We start from the raw sequence: 19,038 nt of genomic DNA, 5'->3' as shown, positions 1-19,038 counted from the left end.
AGATGAGCAACTGTTAAGTTGGTACTGTCCTAACTGTTTTCAAAAGCTGGAAAAGGAAAGATCCACTTGTTTGGATGCAAGCCAGCATTTGTCAGTGGGTTCTATGAGAGAAATAGGATCTGTGACACCTCACCCCAACCGAGACAGTTGTTCTCTTGCAAAAGATAGTATAATGACACGATCTTTCTATGTTTCATTCACGGTCTCATTACCAGTGTTTGACCCAGACAAGGATGTGTATAATGGTGTGTAGAGAGTGAATACAGGGGTACATTCTGTCACACTCGCCCAATATTAACCATGAGGAACTGTGATTTTCATGGGAAATGTAGGGTGCATTGCGGGGCTGACAGCCCAAGTCCCAACTGCCCAAACTGACAGCTCAAGACTTGTCATGCCAGGGGCTGACAGCTCACAAACCCCACGTAATAACCTCACAACCCTCTGTTTGAGAACCCCTGTGTATTAGAACCTGCTCCTGTATTCCTTGCATGTTCAAACATCCCTGTGATGTGTTCACCCCACATTTGTCCTGAAGGGGTTAATTAAGCTAAGAAAGGGGACAGGCAACAGCTGAGGGGAATCAGGTGGTTTAAGTAATCCCCTGACTGAACAATGAAGGGAGCCTAGGTAAGGAGGAATGAGCTGGGCTGTGTTTATGAAGACAGGAAATTGGAAGCTGGGAGAAGGGAGATGGGTTTGGGGGGTGGCAGAGACAGTCACCTACAGTTACTCCCTAGGAGGAGGGAGTTTTGGGGCTGGCAAACCTAGGAGGGTTGGGGAGAGCTAGAAGGTTAGGAAAGGCTCAGGGAAAAGGCAGTAAGGTCCAGAATGGAACAGACCATGTCTGCTGATAAGAGGGTCCTCGAACTGGAACTAGGAGAAGAGGGTAGGCCTGGATTCCCCTACTAGCCACTGGGGAAGTGGCACCATCTGGGCAGCAAATGGGAAGACTGCCTGAGCCTGTTTGTAAGAAGGGACTTTGATACCTCAGAAGGGGAGCAAATATGTGACTTGGCTGGAGGGCTAAACTGTGAACCCAGAGCATCTTGCCTTGCTGAGAGCCAGGAAGAAAAATAAACAGTGTGCAACAAGAGGTGGAAAGGAGGTGTCAGACCTGGATCAGCTAATCCACAGAGCAACCAAGAAGAGGTGCACTAGAGGTGAGTAGACCCCATGATAATCCCACAGATGTTTGGAACTACAGTGTATGTTAATTGTAGACACACATGCTTCATGGATGATGAAAAGCCCATAGTGAAAGTACAATAATAATGTGGAAAGCAAAAGATGTAGAACCACCCCAGACAATAAAAATCCTGAAATACTTCTAAACTTGACACACAATACCAAGACAAACACCCCTCACTGTTACGGTAGACTGTACCTGAAAAAATGCAACTTCTGAACTAAAAGATGGCCTAAGTGATGACAAAGAAATTGTAGCTGGGTTGTATAGCTGTTACTGGTTCTGACTGGTCTCTAAATTTGCAGGAAAATCTTTTGAGGTTTATCTGTAGGTGGAAGATAAATACCCCTGTTTAAAAATAATAAATCTCTGAAACTCTTGAGTTCTGAGCCATGCTGATGAATCATCCATCAACCACAGTGCAAACTTCTTGGACAGTATATTGAAATATAGAGGTTGAGAACATGGAAGCTGAAGAGTTAGGAAAAAAGGGAAGGAACTCAGTTTTTTCCAGTTACTAATGAAAAAGTGATCTGCTTATCTTATGCACTGATAGTTTGTTTAAAAAAAACAACTTAGTGCAATGATAGCATTTAAAAATTATTTCTGTTGAGTAAAAAGTAACGTTTTACATTACAATAGCGATTTGAGGGTTATTTTTGAAGTACAGAACAACAGAAAATAATTGATTCTTGGGATAACACTAGTTTCATAGCTTTTCCTGCATCATTCATTTCTCTTGTTATCAGCACCCAGAAGTAAAATTTCTCTGCCGGGGGGGGGGGGGAAGTTACCCATGTTCTCCACACTAATTAGAATATTTGTATCTTTAAAGACTCTGTGCAATGTTACTTATTGAAGCAAAATTACCACCATCTATTTGGGAGAGCAGTCACTAGAAGGATTATTTATTAGGATATGGTGTTCCAGTTTAATTTTATGGTCCCATTATTCATTATTAGAAAGCGAGTCACCTTTCATTTTTTGTCCATTGTGAAATCCTGATTGCTTCCCCTCTCCCCCCACTTCAAGACTTCATGGAAAATCACACTGTTCACACCCATGTTCTAGCTGGCCATTGGGCTGTGCTTCAACTCCCAGACAATATGCAGTTTAGACCTCATCACTGGGGCTGGTTGGAAAACAAGAATTCAGTTTTGCAAAAAATCTTGGGGCTTTGACAGTTGTTTCCAATCCAAAGTGGAACAAACCTAAGACCTTTTCAATTTTGGGAGGGTGAGATGGAGGAGAGAAACCCCCACTGCACAATAACCAGTAGCACATTGGTGAGGGCACTTATTTGGGCTGTGGGGAGACAGGTTCAAATCCCTGCTCCGAATCAGGCAGGATACCCCTTTTAAAACTTCTCCATCAGTTTAGACTAAACTTTCAACGGGAAGTTCTCACTGGTTTTGACCAGAAATTCCATCCTAGACCTGAGAAAGAGACTACTAGCCCCAAATAAACAATAGCTCAGTAGTTAGGGCACTCACCTGGGCTGTTCCAGTATCTGTTCCAAATCAGGCAGAATGCAGGGACTTGAAAACACCCCACACATACACACCTGCCCACACACATTTCCATTCTGCTCCTCAGAAAGTTTAGTTCAAATCAATGCTTCTGTGAAAAGTTTTGGTTTCGATGAATAGGTATTTACCAACAAAAACATTTTGCCAAAGTGCATGACTAGCTCTACATCTTTAAACAGCTGTTAATGAACTGGAAGTATCTATGCCTTGGTCTTAATTCCAGCAAGACAGTTCCACCCCCAGTTTCTCCTCCTTCTTATGCCTTGTCTAGATAGGAAAGTTCTATCAGTTACACCAACGTAGTCACATTAGCATAACCCCTCACAGATACTCTTATACCAATATAAGAATCACTTTTTTTCAGTTTTGCTCAGCCCCTTTCTTGCACAACATAAGATAAGACTAAATAAAGACACTTTTATATTGGAAGAATGTCTATGAGTGAGGGTGGTGATCATATTGGTAAAACTGTATTACTTTAAATTCACTCCTTAGCAAAGGTGTTTATATATAACCTATATAGACGGGGGCTGTGAATTACCTCCTCTGGAATTGCTTTGCACACACGAGATACACGAAGAGCCAACAACACTTTTCTTATCAGCTCAATGCCTGTCACTGTAATTTCAGAGACACCTAGCCCCTTTTATTTCTCTAAGAACTATGGGTGAAATTCTGGCTCTGTTGAAGTCAATAGGAGTTTTGCCATTAACGTCTATGGAGCCATGATTTCATCTCTTTTTTTTTTTTTCTGGCATTATAATTTTTCAATCTCTGTTTTTCAGTGCTTTGAACACTTGTAATTTGTTGATAAATACAACTTAATGGACAGTAGGAGGAATAATTTGAAGTACTCACACTCTACATGAACCATAACCACTCAGGAAAGAAGACTGAGGCGTCATATGGGCCATTCAGTGAATACTCAGTAAGCAGCAGCAATCTAAAAGCAAATAAAAATGTCAGAAGCAATACCAGAGCCAGGAAATGAAATAATCAGAAGCACAGAAAGATGTCCATATGAAGAGAGGATGTAAAGATTGTGCTTCAGTAATATCTAGTGATACTAAGTTCTACAGGTTAATTATGTATTGTATACATTATTTTTTTATCAGTATTCAATTCTATGCTCTTCATTTTATGCGCCCTTGCTCTTGTACTATAGAGGAGGATAAATAGAAGAGGCTGATCTACCTCATTCATAGTATTAATCTTTGTATCTCTCTATCCTATTCCCTCTTACTCTTGATTGTTGAGATTTTTAAAAGAGTGCAGGAGATTTTACCACACTTCTTCCATGCACAACTGAATCTCTTCCCTGGCTTTGAAATTTAAATATACTTGGGCCTCCAGCATCTCTTTTTGCCCAAGGACTGAATGGAGACTTGGGCAAAGACAATCCTCTTATCTTTGGAAGTGGTCTTTTCATGTCAGGTTTGGGGCACTTCCGTGTGTTTGATGATGGACATGGCATAGAGGCTATAGAGTCCCTGCTCAACAGAGGCTGGAGGATAGGTGCAAGCCTACACCTTGTTGTATCTATTATCTTTTGGGATTTTTTTAAAACAAAAAAGGCTAAATTAATCTCCAAGAAGCCAGAACCTTTCATAAAAAGAACAAGAGTACTTGTGGCACCTTAGAGACTAACAAATATATTTCAGCATGAGCTTTCGTGAGCAGCAGCTCACTTCTTCAGATGCACAGAATGGAACACACAGACAGGAGATATTTATACATACAGAGGACATGAAAAGATGGAAGTATGCATACTAACAGGAAGAGTCTAATCTTTCATGAGCACTATAAATTCACACACAGGGCCAGACTGCCAGCTGATATAAAATCAGTGTCATTCTGTTCATCTGATTTTTGTAATGGAACTATGTTGAGGGATACCAGCTGAAGATCTGGTCCACTTTTTTAAAATAATTTAAAATAAACTAATCAAAGCTTGGTAAGTTCATATTATCTAGTAAGGAGAGATTTCACCAAGAGCTTTCTGCAATATGCTAATTAGATCTAGGTTTCTGCAGCTCATCTGACTCATGATTAAATAAAAGTATTTTCCACTGGAAAAAATGTAGACAACCACTTTGTTTCTTTCTGATTATTCTACATAGCTGCGAAAAAGCCAGTGTTTTGTTTTAGTTTCTATGATGTTTCTGGCTGGTACCTCAAAGAAGATTTTAGAAGTGTAAATCAAACACAGTTTGCAGTATAATTTTGTCATTCTGTGTGAAAATAAAGAAATCTATTTGGTTCTCTCTCTTGCTTAAATCCCTAACTTCTTTCATTTTATAATAAATTTAGCCTCAGTGTTAGGGAGCCAAACAGAAGGTTAATTTTTCTCTTCTCATTTCTTTCTCCTGACTCTGGGTCAATTATTCTCTTGTTCAACAGGGGCTTGCTTTAAGGTAACTAAAAAATATCCTTTCATAGGACCTCATAAGAGTTTTTTTAGACAGGGAAGGGCTAATTCTTCAGCATTTAGAATTGCTGACAAGTGTTCAGATTTCAGAAGAAAATGTTACATTTTAATACAGTCAAAATAGCTTTAGAGTAGTCAATTACTGTAAGAAAGGGATAACATACTATTTGCAACTCTCTCTATAGAATGAATACTAATTTGTGATCACTTTGGATCAAATTATGTAATCCTTACCCAGGCAAAAATTACATATATGTTTAAAAATAGAAGGGATTATGCAATTAGCCAGGCAGCCTCTCTCAAGATACAGCCCATGAAAGAGCAAGGAACCAGTTCTTGTTTTACCTTTTAGCCTGCCCATGACAAAGAATCTTAAGCATGAGTGGGAGGGAAGATAGGGAGAGATTCTGGTTCTTAAGTCCAAGAAAGTCAACAAAACATCCCAGTGAAGGCCACGGTTAGAGAACAAAATTTTAAGATCCAAATATGACCCACATGCTTAACACTGTCTCATCCACTTTATGGTGTGAAAACTGATTCTTTCTAATCAGCACTATAAATGTGTTGTTTTGTCTTACTGTAATAATCATTAGTGCACCTTTGCAGCCTCGAACAGATCCATCATGCCCATGGCACGTGTCCCATCTGCCACTCTTCATGATATTAGGCACACTACAAACAAAGAGGGGGGTAGGACATGTCTTTCCTAGCATGCTCTGCTGTGAGGCTGCATGACTTCAGATGAACACTATAACGGGATGTTTTGAAAATGCATTGTGCATTTAAGAGCACATTATTGTACTTATTAAATAATAACCACCCCACAGCAAAATATTTCAATGCACAATCAGTTTTCAAAATCACCTCTTTGGCTTTGAAAAAATACTCTCAGAAGTTGCAGCCCCGTTCCTGCTGTGCCAACAAACTGCTGCAGCAGAGCAGTTTGCAATCTAAGAACATTGCCTATGTTTGTTTGCACAGCAGCACTTTTCAAAATCCTGGTATAGATCTGTTTGTAGAGCAATCAGAATAATCTAGGGGAAGCGCTTTAAATAAAATCTGCATATAAAAAAGTCTGCAAATAAAATAATGTGGAAGTGGACTTGTTGGGACCAAGTTCTCCTCTCAGATAAGCATTGATTACTTTTACTGAAGTCAGTACCTCAGCTGTGCCTGTTCTGAAGGCAAATTGAACCCACAGTGATTTAGCAGTAGGGCCTGGTCTACACTATGCATTTATACCGAATTTAGCAGCGTTAAACCGATTTAACCCCACACCTGTCCAGACGAGGCCCTTTCTATCGATATAAAGGGCTCTTTAAACCGGTTTCTGTACTCCTCCCAGACGAGAGGAGTAGCGCTGAAATCAATATTGCCATGTCGGATTAGGGTTAGTGTGGCTGCAAATCGATGGTATTGGCCTCCGGGCGGTATCCCACAGTGCACCATTGTGACCGCTCTGGAAAGCAATCTGAACTTGGATGCACTGGCCAGGTAGACAGGAAAAGCCTCGCGAACTTTTGAATTTCATTTCCTGTTTGCCCAGCGTGGAGCTCTGATCAGCACAGGTGGCCATACAGTCCCAAATCCAAAAAGAGCTCCAGCATGGACCGTACGGGAGATACTGGATCTGACCGTTGTATGGGGAGACAAATCTGTTCTATCAGAGCTCCGTTACAGAAGACAAAATGACAAAGCATTTGAAAATCTCTCCAGGCTATGATAGACAGAGGCCACAGCAGGGACTCAACACAGTGCTGTGTGACAAGCGTAACGGAAAACCAAAGAATCAAATGGATGCTCATGGAGGGAGGGAGGGGAGACTGAGGACTCCAGCTTTCCCCCATCCCCACAGTCTCCGAAAAGCATTTGCATTCTTGGCTGAGCTCCCAATGCCTGTAGGGTCAAAAACATTGTCCAGGGTGGTTCAGGGTATATCTCGTCAATTTACCACCCCTCCCCCCATGAAAGACACGGGAAAAAAATTATTTCTTGCCATTTTTCAATGTCACCGTATGTCTACTGCATGCTGCTGGTAGAGGAGGTGCTGCGGCACTGAACAGCAGCATCCCCTCCCCTTCCTTTCCTGATGGCAGACGGTACAAAATGGTGGAAAACTGTTGTCATCCCGTGAGTGCTCCTGGCTGGCCTCAGTGATGTTGGCCGCGGGCGCCAGGGTAAAAATGGGAATGACTCTCAGTCATTCCTGGCAGACGGTGCAAAATGCTGGGTAACCGTCCTCATCCTAACAGTTGGAGCCTGAGCTCCATCAGCACCCCCCACCCTCCTTTGTGTCTAAAGAAAAGATTCTGTACTCCTTGGACTACCATAGCAGCTGGAGGCTACCTCCCCCTCATTTTATCTTGCTAAAAAGTCTGTTTCTTATTCCTGCATTCTTTATTACTTCATCACACAAATAGAGGGAGACTGCCACGGTAGCTCAGGAGGCGTGTGGGAGGAGGGAAGCAACGGGTGGGGTTGTTGCAGGGGCACCCCTTACAATAGTATGCAGCTCATCATTTCTGCAGGATTTCTGGGGCTCTGACCCAGAGTCGCTGTGCTCTCTGGCTCTCTAGTAGACTTGCCCCATATTCTAGGCAGGACTGACTCTATTTTTAGACAAAACATAAAGAAGGGAATGACCTGGGGAGTCACTCTCATTTTTGTCCATGCGCCCCCGGCCGACCTCAGCGAGGCCATCCAGGAGCTCTCATGACAGCAGCAGACGGTACAAAATGATTGATAACCATCATCTCATCGCCAATTTACAATGGCAGATGGTGTAATAGGGATGGTAATCATCTCCGCTACCTTGCAAAGGCAAATGAATGCTGCTGTGTAGCACTGCAGTACCGCCTCTGTCAGCAGCATCCAGTACACATACAGTGACAGTGACAAAAGGCAAAACAGGCTCCATGGTTGCCATGCTATGGCATCTGCCAGGGCAATCCAGGGAAAAAGGGCGAGAAAAGATTGTCTGCCGTTGCTTTCACGGAGGAAGGATTGAGTGATGACATTTCCCCAGAATCACCCGTGACACTGTTTTTGCACCATCATGCATTGGGATCTCAACCCAGAATTCCAATGGGTGGGGGAGACTGCGGGAACTATGGGATAGCTACCCACACTGCAACGCTCCAGAAATCGATGCTAGTCTCGGTACATGGCCGCACACCACTGAATTAATGTGCTTAGTGTGGCCGCGTGCACTCGACTTTATACAATCTGTTTTACAAAACCGGTTTCTATAAAATCGGAATAATCCCGTAGTGTAGACATACCCTAGGAGAGGTTTCCTTTCATCTGTCACACGCAGTTTTGATGATTAATATATTTTGCCATTTCAGCTTTTTAAATTATGGACCTTTGTCTCTTCCATATTTTAATCTTTGGTGTTTGGCATTCCAACAGTTTAAATTTGAACAGAAATGTCTGTAAAACCGAGAGACTTTTTGTATTTTTTCCATTCTGATTTTTTGAATGACAATTTGCATTTGGAATAAAACAGCATCCAAGAAACCTAGTCTGAATTTTAAACAGTAAAACTTGCTGCTGTTTACTGTATTTATTATAGTACACTAATAAAATAAATTTATCAATTTCAAAGCATTTTTAAAGGAATTATAATTTTAAAAATCATTTAGTTACAGTTGCTTTTAATGAACTCTGGAAACATGAATATTAAATTTGTTTCTCTTCTATTTGCATACTGATTTAATTATTGTAAAGTGGGACTGTCTTAATTTTTAAGATACTTGGTTAGAGAAACAAATCTTGCCAATAATAACTTTGTTCACAGATGCAAATTAAAAACACACACACCACTATATCCAAAATATGGTCCATGTAATTTCAGATGAGTTCTGGTGACTAAGGGCCTGCTATTTAAAATAAACACCTACGGCCAACAACTGCACTTTGCACACTCAAATGCACAGTTACATATCTATATGACTGTTTGGGAGTGGAATGCTTTTCCTATGCAAACTAAAGACTAGATTCTGCCACCCTGCTTCATTTGGGGTAGCCCCTTATTCTGAGTTCAATGGAACTACTGTTACTTGTCAGTGTTCTTGGGGAACCAGGGGACAGTATCCAGCATTTCTGACTCACATACCGGCAGGGCTGCCAATGTGGGGGTAGGGGGAGGGGAAGGAAGGGGCAGCAACGTTAATGTGCTGTCCCTTCCCCATCAGCGGCCCTGTTGGTATGGACCCTACCAGTAGGGCTGCCGCGGGGGGGGGGGCACAAAAGGGGCAGAGAAATTTAATTATAATAAAATTAAGCAGGGTCGTTTAACATTGTTGCTGCTTTTCCCCCCCGCCGTCAGTGGCCGGGAGGGGAAGGGGGCAAAAGGAGCAGATGCCCCAGGCGCCAGTGATTTTAAAGGGCCCAGGGCTCTGGCTGTCACTGCCGAGGCAGTGGCTTGAGCCCCAGGCCCTTTAAATTGCCACTGGAGCCCTGGGCAGAACAGGCCAGGGAGTGTGGAAGGGCTGGCTGGGGGTTGCTCACCCCTAGCCCCGCCCCTTCTGCCCGAGGCCACACACCCCCCCTCAGGGGCCAGAGCCAGCTCCTGTACCGCTAAGTCTTCGAGTTACTTTCATACCTGGTGTGTGTGTTTATCTGGTTCTGGGGCTGGAGGAACCCAGCCCTGCAGAACCTAAATCCTGCAGGACAGCTCCATTGGGAAAGAACTTGCACAAGGGAGAAGTAGAGCTCCGTATGAGAACACAAGTGACACAAGCAGTACACTGATAGAAATACAAACTGCCCCCCCCCAGAAGAGTAACCCTAATAAATGAGCCTACCCCAAAGTACCGGGCAAATCTGGTAACACTACTCATCGCATGATGAGATAACTGGCTCTCTGGATGTGAGGAAAGCAGTGGATGTGATGTATCTTGATCTTTAGCAAAGCTTTTGATACGGTCTCCCACAGTACTCTTGCCAGCAAGTTAAAGATGTATGGACTGGATGAGTTAACTAAAAGATGGATAGAAAGCTGGCTAGATTATTGGGCTCAACGGGTAGCGATCAATAGCTCAATGTCTAGTTGGCAGCCGGTATCAAATGGAGTGCCCCAGGGGTCAGTCCTGGGGCCAGTTTTGTTCAACATCTTTATTAATGATCTGGATAATAGGATTAATTGCACCCTCAGCAAATTCGCAGATGACACTAAACTGGGGGGAAAGGTAGATACACTGAAAAGTAGGGATAGGAGTCAGAGTGACCTAGACAAATTGGAGGATTGGGCCAAAAGAAATCTGATAAGGTTCAATAAGGACAAGTGCAGGGTCCTGCACTTAGAAAGGAAGAATCCCATTCACTGCTACAGGCTGGGGACTAACTGGCTAAGCAGCAGTTCTGTAGAAAAGGACCTGGGGATTACAGTGGAAGAGAAGCTGGATGAGAGTCAGCAGTGTGCCCTTGTTGCCAAGAAGGCCAACAGCATATTGGGCTGTATTAGTAAGAGCATTGCCAGCAGATTGAGGGAAGTGATTATTCCCCTCTATTCAGCACTGGTGAGGCCACAGCTGGAGTATTGTGTCCAGTTTTGGTCCCCACACTACAGAAGGGATATGAACAAGTTGGAGAGAGTCCAGCAGAGGCTGATTAGCAGGCTGGGGCACATGACTTACAAGGAGAGGCTGAGAGAACTGAGGTTATTTATTCTGAAGAAGAGAAGAGTGAGGGGGGATTTGATAGCAGCCTTCAACTACCTGAAGGGGGGTTCCAAAGAGGATGGAGTTAGGCTGTGCTCAGTTGTGGCAGATGACAGAACAAGAAGCAATGGTCTCAAGTTGCAGTGAGGGAGGTCTAGGTTGGATATTTGGAAACACTATTTCAGTAGGAGGGTGATGAAGCACTGGAATGGGTTATTTAGGGAGGTGGTGGAATCTCCATCCTTCAAGCCTTTTAAGGCCCGGCTTGACAAAGCCCTGGCTGGGATGATTTAGTTGGTGTTGGTCCTGCTCTGAGCAGGGGATTGGACTAGATGACCTCCTGAGGTCTCTTCTAACCCTAATCTATGATTCAATGAGGTGCCAACCACTAAAACTGGCAGAATGTTGCCGTTTGAAAATCAAGCCCTAAATGTACATCAAGTATAGTGACCTTTGCCTGGAAGATAAGCTGGCAACAATAAACAAGCAGAAAAAAAAAGCATGAGGGGACAATCTCAGAGTAACATCTACAATGAAATGGCTTTTGCATATTAACTAACATGACTCTATATCTAGCATTTCCCCTTTTATATTGGTCAGATCTGTCTGGCTAGCACACTTTGTTATAGAAACTAGTAGCAGACACACTCAACATTTATGTATATATAGTTTTTGTTTATAGAATGGGTTAATACCAATGATAGAACTACCCAAGGACAACACTATATTGATTGCATTGGCAAGTACAGGGCATTTAGATCTTAGTTTATGATGGTGTATAACAACAGTATATATATATATGGCACTGAATAGTCTGTCCATTCTCAAGTGCCTCAGAATTTTGTTGAAGTGGTAAATGAAGTCCATCTGTTCTGAAACAAGGCCACTTATGATCTCAGCACAGCAGTATACTTTCCATTTCCTGCATTTCTTTAATCTTGTAATCTAATCCAAGTTTCAGTAAAAGAAAGGAGTCCTTTTTAACAACTTCTTCACTGATTTTATTTTTCCCTTGCAGTGATCAAGAGACTATAAAATGGATATTTTTCATTGTTATTGAATAATGTGCACTTATATAGCGCCTTCTGTCTGATAGTTTTAATCTTTTTCTAATGCTTTTTAGATGTGATGTATGGAAGTATAATTAATCTCATTTTAACAATGGGGAAGCAAGATACAGCAAATTTAAGTGGCTTACTCCAGCTTGCACATGTAAACTGTAGCAGAGCTGTGAATATAACCAAGCTTATTGATGCCCACTCCTAGGCTTACGCCACAAGATCACTCTTTCTCCTCTATATCCTTTTTAATATTCCCCTAAATAGGTAAAAGTGGATTGTAATTTCTTTCCAAGACTAATTTAATTCCAGAAATTTTTTAATCACTGGGCAGCCTCAGAAAATCCATGACTTTATTTGCCCACCAATCTTCAATGAGACTCAGAATTCAGCCAAAATGTTGTGTGTGTGGTATGTGAGTTCTGTATTAACAGATTCATTCTTTTGATGATAAGCTCAGATACATGATACTGGCCTACAGTACTTTTATCTGCTGGCTAACATCAAGCATACTCTTCAAGAATGCACTATTGAGTGACCCAATTTCTGCAACGTGGGAGGCATAAACAGAAAAGATACTTATTATGCACTAAAAGTACAATTTTACCTTACTAACATGGTTTAACAAGTCCCACTGTCTTTTGTGGTTTTCTTATCTCTGGCGGGAGGGTTGTCTATAGCATTTCTGCTGCCTTAGGTAAACTTGCAAATATCATCTTTTCACAGTCTGAGTGCAATCACTCCTGACTGGTAAATATTCTGCTACTCTGTATACCCCCCAAGGATCTGATCCAATGCCCAGTGAAATCAGTGCAAAGACTCCCATTATGGCAAAGCCAGCCTTGGTCTGAGTCAGTTACCAGATGTACAAAGAGCTAATTAGAGCTGCAAAATCCACTGGAGCACCAAAATAGTGCCCACTGAGTGGACACTTGCAAACGAGCCTTGTGAGTGCACAAGCACTCCTTTGGCTACTAGAATAGGAAAGCAGGCTCTGATTACATCACAATCCACCCTGATGATCTCGTTCTTATCTCTCGGAGAGATCCCAGAGGATGTTCCACATGGATGGCTCTCATCATGAGAGTCTCATGAAGGGTTCCACCTTTCACCCCTCCTCTTCCAAGTTTATATATGGAGCTACTAGAATGGTGAGGGAGGAGGCCTGGTTTAAAGTGTTTTCAATATATTGATGATACTCTGCTCTATTTCTTCATTTTGTCTGATTCAGAGGGTGCATTTGAACACCTTTCTCAAGTGTCTGGAGGAAACTGGGGACTGGCAAGTGCATATTGGCTGAGGCTTAGTCCAAAGATTGAGCTGATGGAAGATTATGAGAAGCAAATAGGGGACAGGGCATTATCACTCCCTTTTAGCAAGAATGTCTGCCCACAATTATTCAGTTGAATTTGCATTTTATGCACTTAGTTTGTCTAACAGAAGAGTGGAGCCTATAGCACAGAACTAGTTACTAAAGCTGCTTTTTTTCCTTCTGCATCTAGTCAGGGTGTGTTGCAACCCTTTCTCCCAAATGCTGACCTCACTTACAGCCATTCATGCTCTGTCACTTCAAGTTTAGGTTGCTACAATGTGCTCCAGCCAGGGCTACTCCTGAAATCAATTGCAGAATATGGCAGTCACTTGATAGGAGGTATATATTACAGAGCACATGATGTCAGCGCATCAGTTGTCTGCACTGGCTGCCTGTCGGTTTCCAGGGAGGTGGCCCATTGATTTCAATGGGCTTTGGATCAGGCCCTATACTGGAGATTAACAACTCAGTGTAACTATTATTTTATTAGTAGTAAAGCACAGGCAACATGATTGGCCCTATGCAAGACAAAATGAAAAGAGTCCCTTAAATCAATATTGTTTCAAAAAAATGAAGAAAAGAATTAATGATAAGAAATAAAAAGCCCAATTTAGAAAAGTTTATTTCTATGATCCTTGAAAAGTCAGGAAGCATTGCATTGCACAAGGGTAGGGTGACCAGATAGCAAGTATGGAAAATCTGGACACTTCTTTTTTTGGTGGGTTATAGACCTAAACTCATAGTGTAGACCCTGCACAAGGGCCCCAGAGGCTGTCACTTTTGCAAGCCCAATACCCCCAGACTATACAGAGGAAGGTGGTCATAAAGATTCACATTTGTTATTTTGTGACCACATGGCACTTCATGGTGCCAGTCCCCTTTTTTATTTTCACTATAAAATACTTACCTTTGCTTTGAGGAATCTTCCCTGGACTGCTATGATGTCCAGGTGCAGGGAGTTTGTTAATTTAAAAGAAATCCAGAAATTTTTAGTTTGTGGAGCAACACTAAATTGGTAAGGGATCAAATTAACATGTCCCTTTTCAGGAGTCTGCTCCCTGCTCCCACACAGACTCACTGTGTGCACTTGAGCAAATCTCTAAGGGCAGCATTTTCACTCCTTTCTAAAGTTAATTATTCTGCTTGAGCCTATTTCAGAGACACTGTGCATCGTCCTCCAGCTGAAACCAATGGGAGCTGTGGGTGCTTAACACTGCTGAAAAAGTAAGAGCCACAGAGTCTGGGTACACGCAGTCAGTGTCCAGTTTTGAAAACATTGGCTCTAAAGTCTCTGTGCTTTCAGGGTGTGCTCCTGTATTCAGTGGGAGTGAACGTCCCCAGCCCTGGACAGGATTAGTCCTTTGTCTTCCCAGCTGTAAAAGGGGTGAACAAAATATTCAATGTTTTCACAAGGGTGTCACCTAATTTATTGGTAAAATGCCGTGACACCCTCAGCTGGACATCACTAGAAAGGGGCCCTGCTTTACTGTTTCCATCTCTAATTTCTGTGACTCTGGGCATGTTTCCTGAGCCATCTGACTTCTGTAATAACAAAGCAGTTTTTGAGAAGCCCAAGTTGATGAAATTATATATCTGATCATCCCCAGCAGAAGAGTCTGCAGAAACAGGAGAGGGAGAGCAGGTTGCAAAGGTCAGTAGATAAAGGAGCCTGTGTTTAATACACTCCAGCCCTGGCGGGCAGCAGGGGAACAGAGTGGAGTGGAGAGCAGGCAGCACAAAACAGCATTCAGGCACTTCTATTTTTATGTGTTTTTAGAAGTGATGCAAATCAAAACAGAAAACAAAGCATTTGGATGCATAAGGAATGGGATAGTAAATAATGTTGAACTATAATACCCCCATATAAATCTAGGGAACACAGTGCTCAGTTCTGGTAACTCTCTGTCAAAAAGGATCTGGCAGAATCAAAGGGGATTCAAAGACGAGTGAGGAAAGCAGTTAGAAGCCTGGAAAAACTACCTATGAAAAGGCATGGGATTGTTTAGTTCAGAAGGCAGCTAATAAAAGGAAGATATGATCAAGAGATACAGAAAAGGGAATGGCATGGAGGTGATGAATTGGGTGTCCTGTTCGTGCCACACCACATGAACAAGGTCATTTGGTATAACTGCAAAGCAGCAAATTTAAAAGGGAGCCGAAGAAGAACTTGTTCTTCTACACAATGCACAGCTAGCCTGTGGGATGCCTAGCAACAGGGCATCGCTGAGACCAAGAATGCAGCAGGCTTCACCACTAGGCCACTGCCATGGATAACAAGGCGATCCGGGGGGCGGGGGAGAGACCGGCAGGGCACAGCCAGAGCGGGTGCCTGTTTGGGAAGAGAGAGAAATCTCTACCCATAAACCAACTTCTACCCCGGACTGCTGGGCTGGCACGTCCCTTGCGGGCAGGCCCTTTGTGAATAGCAGGCTGCTGGCGTTCGCCTTACCTGCACTGGCTGAAGCATGCGGTGCTGGCCGGGGATCTGAGCCAGGGTGCTGAGTCCTGGCCTGCCACGAGCAACGCCTCGAAAGAGGCCGCTCCAGTGTCTTCAGTCTCTCCCAGCAACAGGCTCTCCCCTTGCTGGCGCCACCTGCTCCTCTGTCCCCTCCAGCCCCGCGGGCAGGTCCCCGGGGCCCTGCGCCACCCAGGGCCTCCTGCTGCTCTTCGCACGGTACCCGGCGTCCGCCCCCGGGAGCGAGCCCCTCCGCCCGCCCCGTGCTGCGCTCACCTGGGGGAGGCGGCGCCGCTAGGGGGCAGGGAGCTCGCGGCGCCTTTCCGCCCCGGGGAGCCGCGGCTCACCCAGGAGACTTCCCGGAGCCAGGCGGGAGGCGCGATCCGCCGCAGGTGAGTGGCTGGCGGGAAGGGGCTCCCGGGTCCCCAGCCGCGCCTCTGCCCGGCCCCGGGGCTCCGCGCGGGCTCGCCGGGCGGCAGCGCCCCGCCGCTTTCGTGGGTGCGGGCAGGCGGCTCCGGAGCAGCCCGCGAAACTCGCTTCCTCGAGCGCCTGGCTCCGCTCCGCTCCGCGCGGGGCAGCCGGCCCCTGCCCAGCTCCCCTGGCGCGTGAGCTGCCCCCCGGGGGGGGACGGGACTGGACTCTGCCCTTCCACAGCGCCCCGCAAGCCGGCCCGTGCCCCTCTCCCCTGGCGCGTGAGCTGTCCCCCGGGGGGGACGGGACGGGACTGGACTCTGCCCTTCCACAGCGCCCCGCAAGCCGGCCCGTGCCCCGCTGGCGCGTGAGCTGCCCCCCGGGGGGGGGGGGGACGGGACTGGACTCTGCCCTTCCACAGCGCCCCGCAAGCCGGCCCGTGCCCCGCTCCCCTGGCGCGTGAGCTGCCCCCCGGGGGGGGACGGGACTGGACTGGACTCTGCCCTTCCACAACGCCCCGCAAGCCGGCCCGTGCCCCGCTCCCCTGGCGCGTGAGCTGCCCCCCGGGGGGGGACGGGACTGGACTGGACTCTGCCCTTCCACAACGCCCCCCAAGCCGGCCCGTGCCCCCCTGGCGCGTGAGCTGCCCCCCCGGGGGGGGGGACGGGACTGGACTCTGCCCTTCCACAGCGCCCCCCAAGCCGGCCCGTGCCCCGCTCCCCTGGCGCGCCTGCGGCGTGAACTGCCCTGGGGCGGGACCGGACCCTGCCCTTGCACAGCGCCCCGCTGCTGTCCCGCAAGCCGGCCCGTGCCCCGCTCCCCTGGCGCGCCTGCGGCGTGAACTGCCCTGGGGCGGGACCGGACCCTGCCCTTTCACAGCGCCCCGCTGCTGTCCCGCAAGCCGGCCCCTGGCCACTGATCCCTGGGTTGGGCCAGCCCGTGGAAAGGGGGCTGTAGCAGCGTCGGGCTAGAGCCGCTGAAAGGGAAGGCGAAAGGGTCTTTTTTAACATCTGCTAGAGCTGACCGGTGCTCTGATCTGTTCGGTGTGCAGCTGTGTGTTTCCTCTGCTTTACCAGCCCCTCTCCCCCTGTCATGTTTTCTATTCAACTCATCCTGGGGAGTAGAAGTTAATTTTGGGTAATAGGGCCAGTTGTTAGTTGGACTGAAAGTCAGCCTCTCCCTAAAGCAAGTTCAGTTTGAGACACCTGTGTGTATATTTGTCTAGTTTCTTCCATTCTCCTGTTCCCCAAATGTTAAAGACAAGTCTTCCAGTTCTAGGCCTGGGTTCTCCAAACACACCCAAGCCTAATTTTACTATGCTGAGTAGTCCCTTCATGGGAGTAAAGTTAAGGAAGTGTGTAAGTGTTTGTAGGATCAAGGCCCTAGAAATAAGACTTTTAGCTGACCTATGTCAGAATCCTTTTGAATTTCATACAGTTTAAAGATAAAAAAAGTGGTAATGACCAACATGTAAAATATTTTAAAACAATTTATTGCTTTACAGTAACCCAGGCATACATGGAACTTAGTGAGTCAAGATGTCTCACTGTATGACAAATAGCAGACAAACTGCACCCAAGGAAGCTGAATAGAGATGATGTAAGACTTGCCAGAACCTGTTTCTGAAGTTGATGCACTTGATGTTAGCAAATTATAGTAAAACCAATTGTGACAAAAATATATGGCGAAGTATGATTGAGAACAGAAAAATTGAGTGAGCCAGATCATACGTTCCAATGTGCGTGCAAAACTTCCATTGAAGTCGGTGGGAGTTTTATGTGTGTACTGGAGAGCAGAAGTTGTCCTGTGTGTTTAAATATTTTCTTAACAATAGAAATTCTCAATCCATAATCAGTGATTGATGGGCCTTTCTCTGTGGAAGAGAACAGCAGACAAACAGTATTATCAGCATCTGAGAGTGGAAGTTATGGTTCAGCTGGTAAATCTTACTTGGGTCAGGAAGTTCTAATAAAACATTGAAGATATAGAACCTTTTGGTCCTGATCAATGTGTATTTGTAGGAGGTTGGTGTTAACTGAATGGAGATATTGAAATCTGTGGCAGGTAGTTCTACCAACTACTTTCTGCAAAGACTTACACGTGTTTAACTTGATTGTATTGTGAGTAGTCCTGTTGAAACTGCTTGCAGTGTGTGAAGCTAAGCAGCTGTGTAAATCTTTGCAAGATCAGGGCTTTCAGTTAATGTTGGCTCATTTAAGGTGTAAATGACTTTTCATTAAAAGTAGTCTTCTTGAAGGGAGTTACCACTAATTGCATTTTACAAGCTATAGCAATAAAAAAGCCTACATGCTTCTGATAATAAAAATGCCTTTTGTAGATGTGAGGAGATCTGGTAAACTCAGTGGTTGATGATTGTTCCTTGTTTACACAGGCCAGATGATTGAAAACATAACTTACTGGCCTTGTCTTTTGCACCACAGAACAACATAAAGTCAGGAAGTTGTCTTAATAGTAGAGGAGTCTTCTGGATGCCTTTTTCTAATATTTCTACATAATGTGGCCTGACACATCACTGAAAGGGGTATTAGGAAATCACAGAGAAAACTTTTAAACATTTCTAAAGAGATTGGTCAATGCTTGGTAGGCCAAAATAATCATATATCTGTGATTCACTACCAATTTCAATGGGAAAGTTTTACACTATGGAGACTTATGTGACAACTTCAGCTTAATAACAGGATAAAAACATTCTAAAATGTTTACCACGGCAATCAAATGCTATTATTGGTACTTTCTATTTGTTTGAAATAAATCAAGTACAACATTTTGTAATGTCATATCGTTAACACTGAAGACAAGGATCTCTCCAAAATCTATCAAGCCTAATGCTTATTTCATAAGTAAGTCTCTCTACAACTCTGTGGTCTTTGGAAGTAATTTAGAATCTACTGAAGAAACCAGGACTTGGTCAGCAGGAGTTCTGACCATTGGAAAATACATTTGAAAGCAATTTTGAACTGTTTTAAAGTAAA

General features: G+C 44.6%; 1 protein-coding gene and 1 long non-coding RNA gene across 4 annotated transcripts in view; one reads left to right on the top strand and one right to left on the bottom strand.

Annotated features, from left to right (window-relative positions):
- LOC115660649 overlaps positions 1-15,857 on the bottom strand; it is a 33,268-nt gene extending 17,411 nt beyond the window's left edge. For all 3 annotated transcript variants that reach the window (XR_004002870.1, XR_004002869.1, XR_004002871.1), the window contains exons 1-2: positions 15,629-15,857; positions 3,577-3,661 (exon numbers count right to left, since the gene is read on the bottom strand). This is a non-coding gene — a long non-coding RNA (uncharacterized LOC115660649). The remainder of the gene's footprint in view (positions 1-3,576; positions 3,662-15,628) is intronic.
- Positions 15,858-15,943: 86 nt separating this feature from the next.
- The window catches only part of ADCY7 (adenylate cyclase 7), a 119,478-nt gene continuing 116,383 nt past the window's right edge, over positions 15,944-19,038 (top strand). Inside the window, 1 exon segment of the mRNA XM_030582267.1 lies at positions 15,944-16,026. The gene's annotated coding sequence lies outside the window, so the exon portion shown is untranslated.

This window comes from Gopherus evgoodei, chromosome 12 (assembly GCF_007399415.2).
Source record: "Gopherus evgoodei ecotype Sinaloan lineage chromosome 12, rGopEvg1_v1.p, whole genome shotgun sequence".
NCBI lineage: Eukaryota > Metazoa > Chordata > Testudines > Testudinidae > Gopherus > Gopherus evgoodei.
Note: the sequence above shows the minus strand (reverse complement) of the source record. Positions and strands in the feature narration are given on the sequence as shown.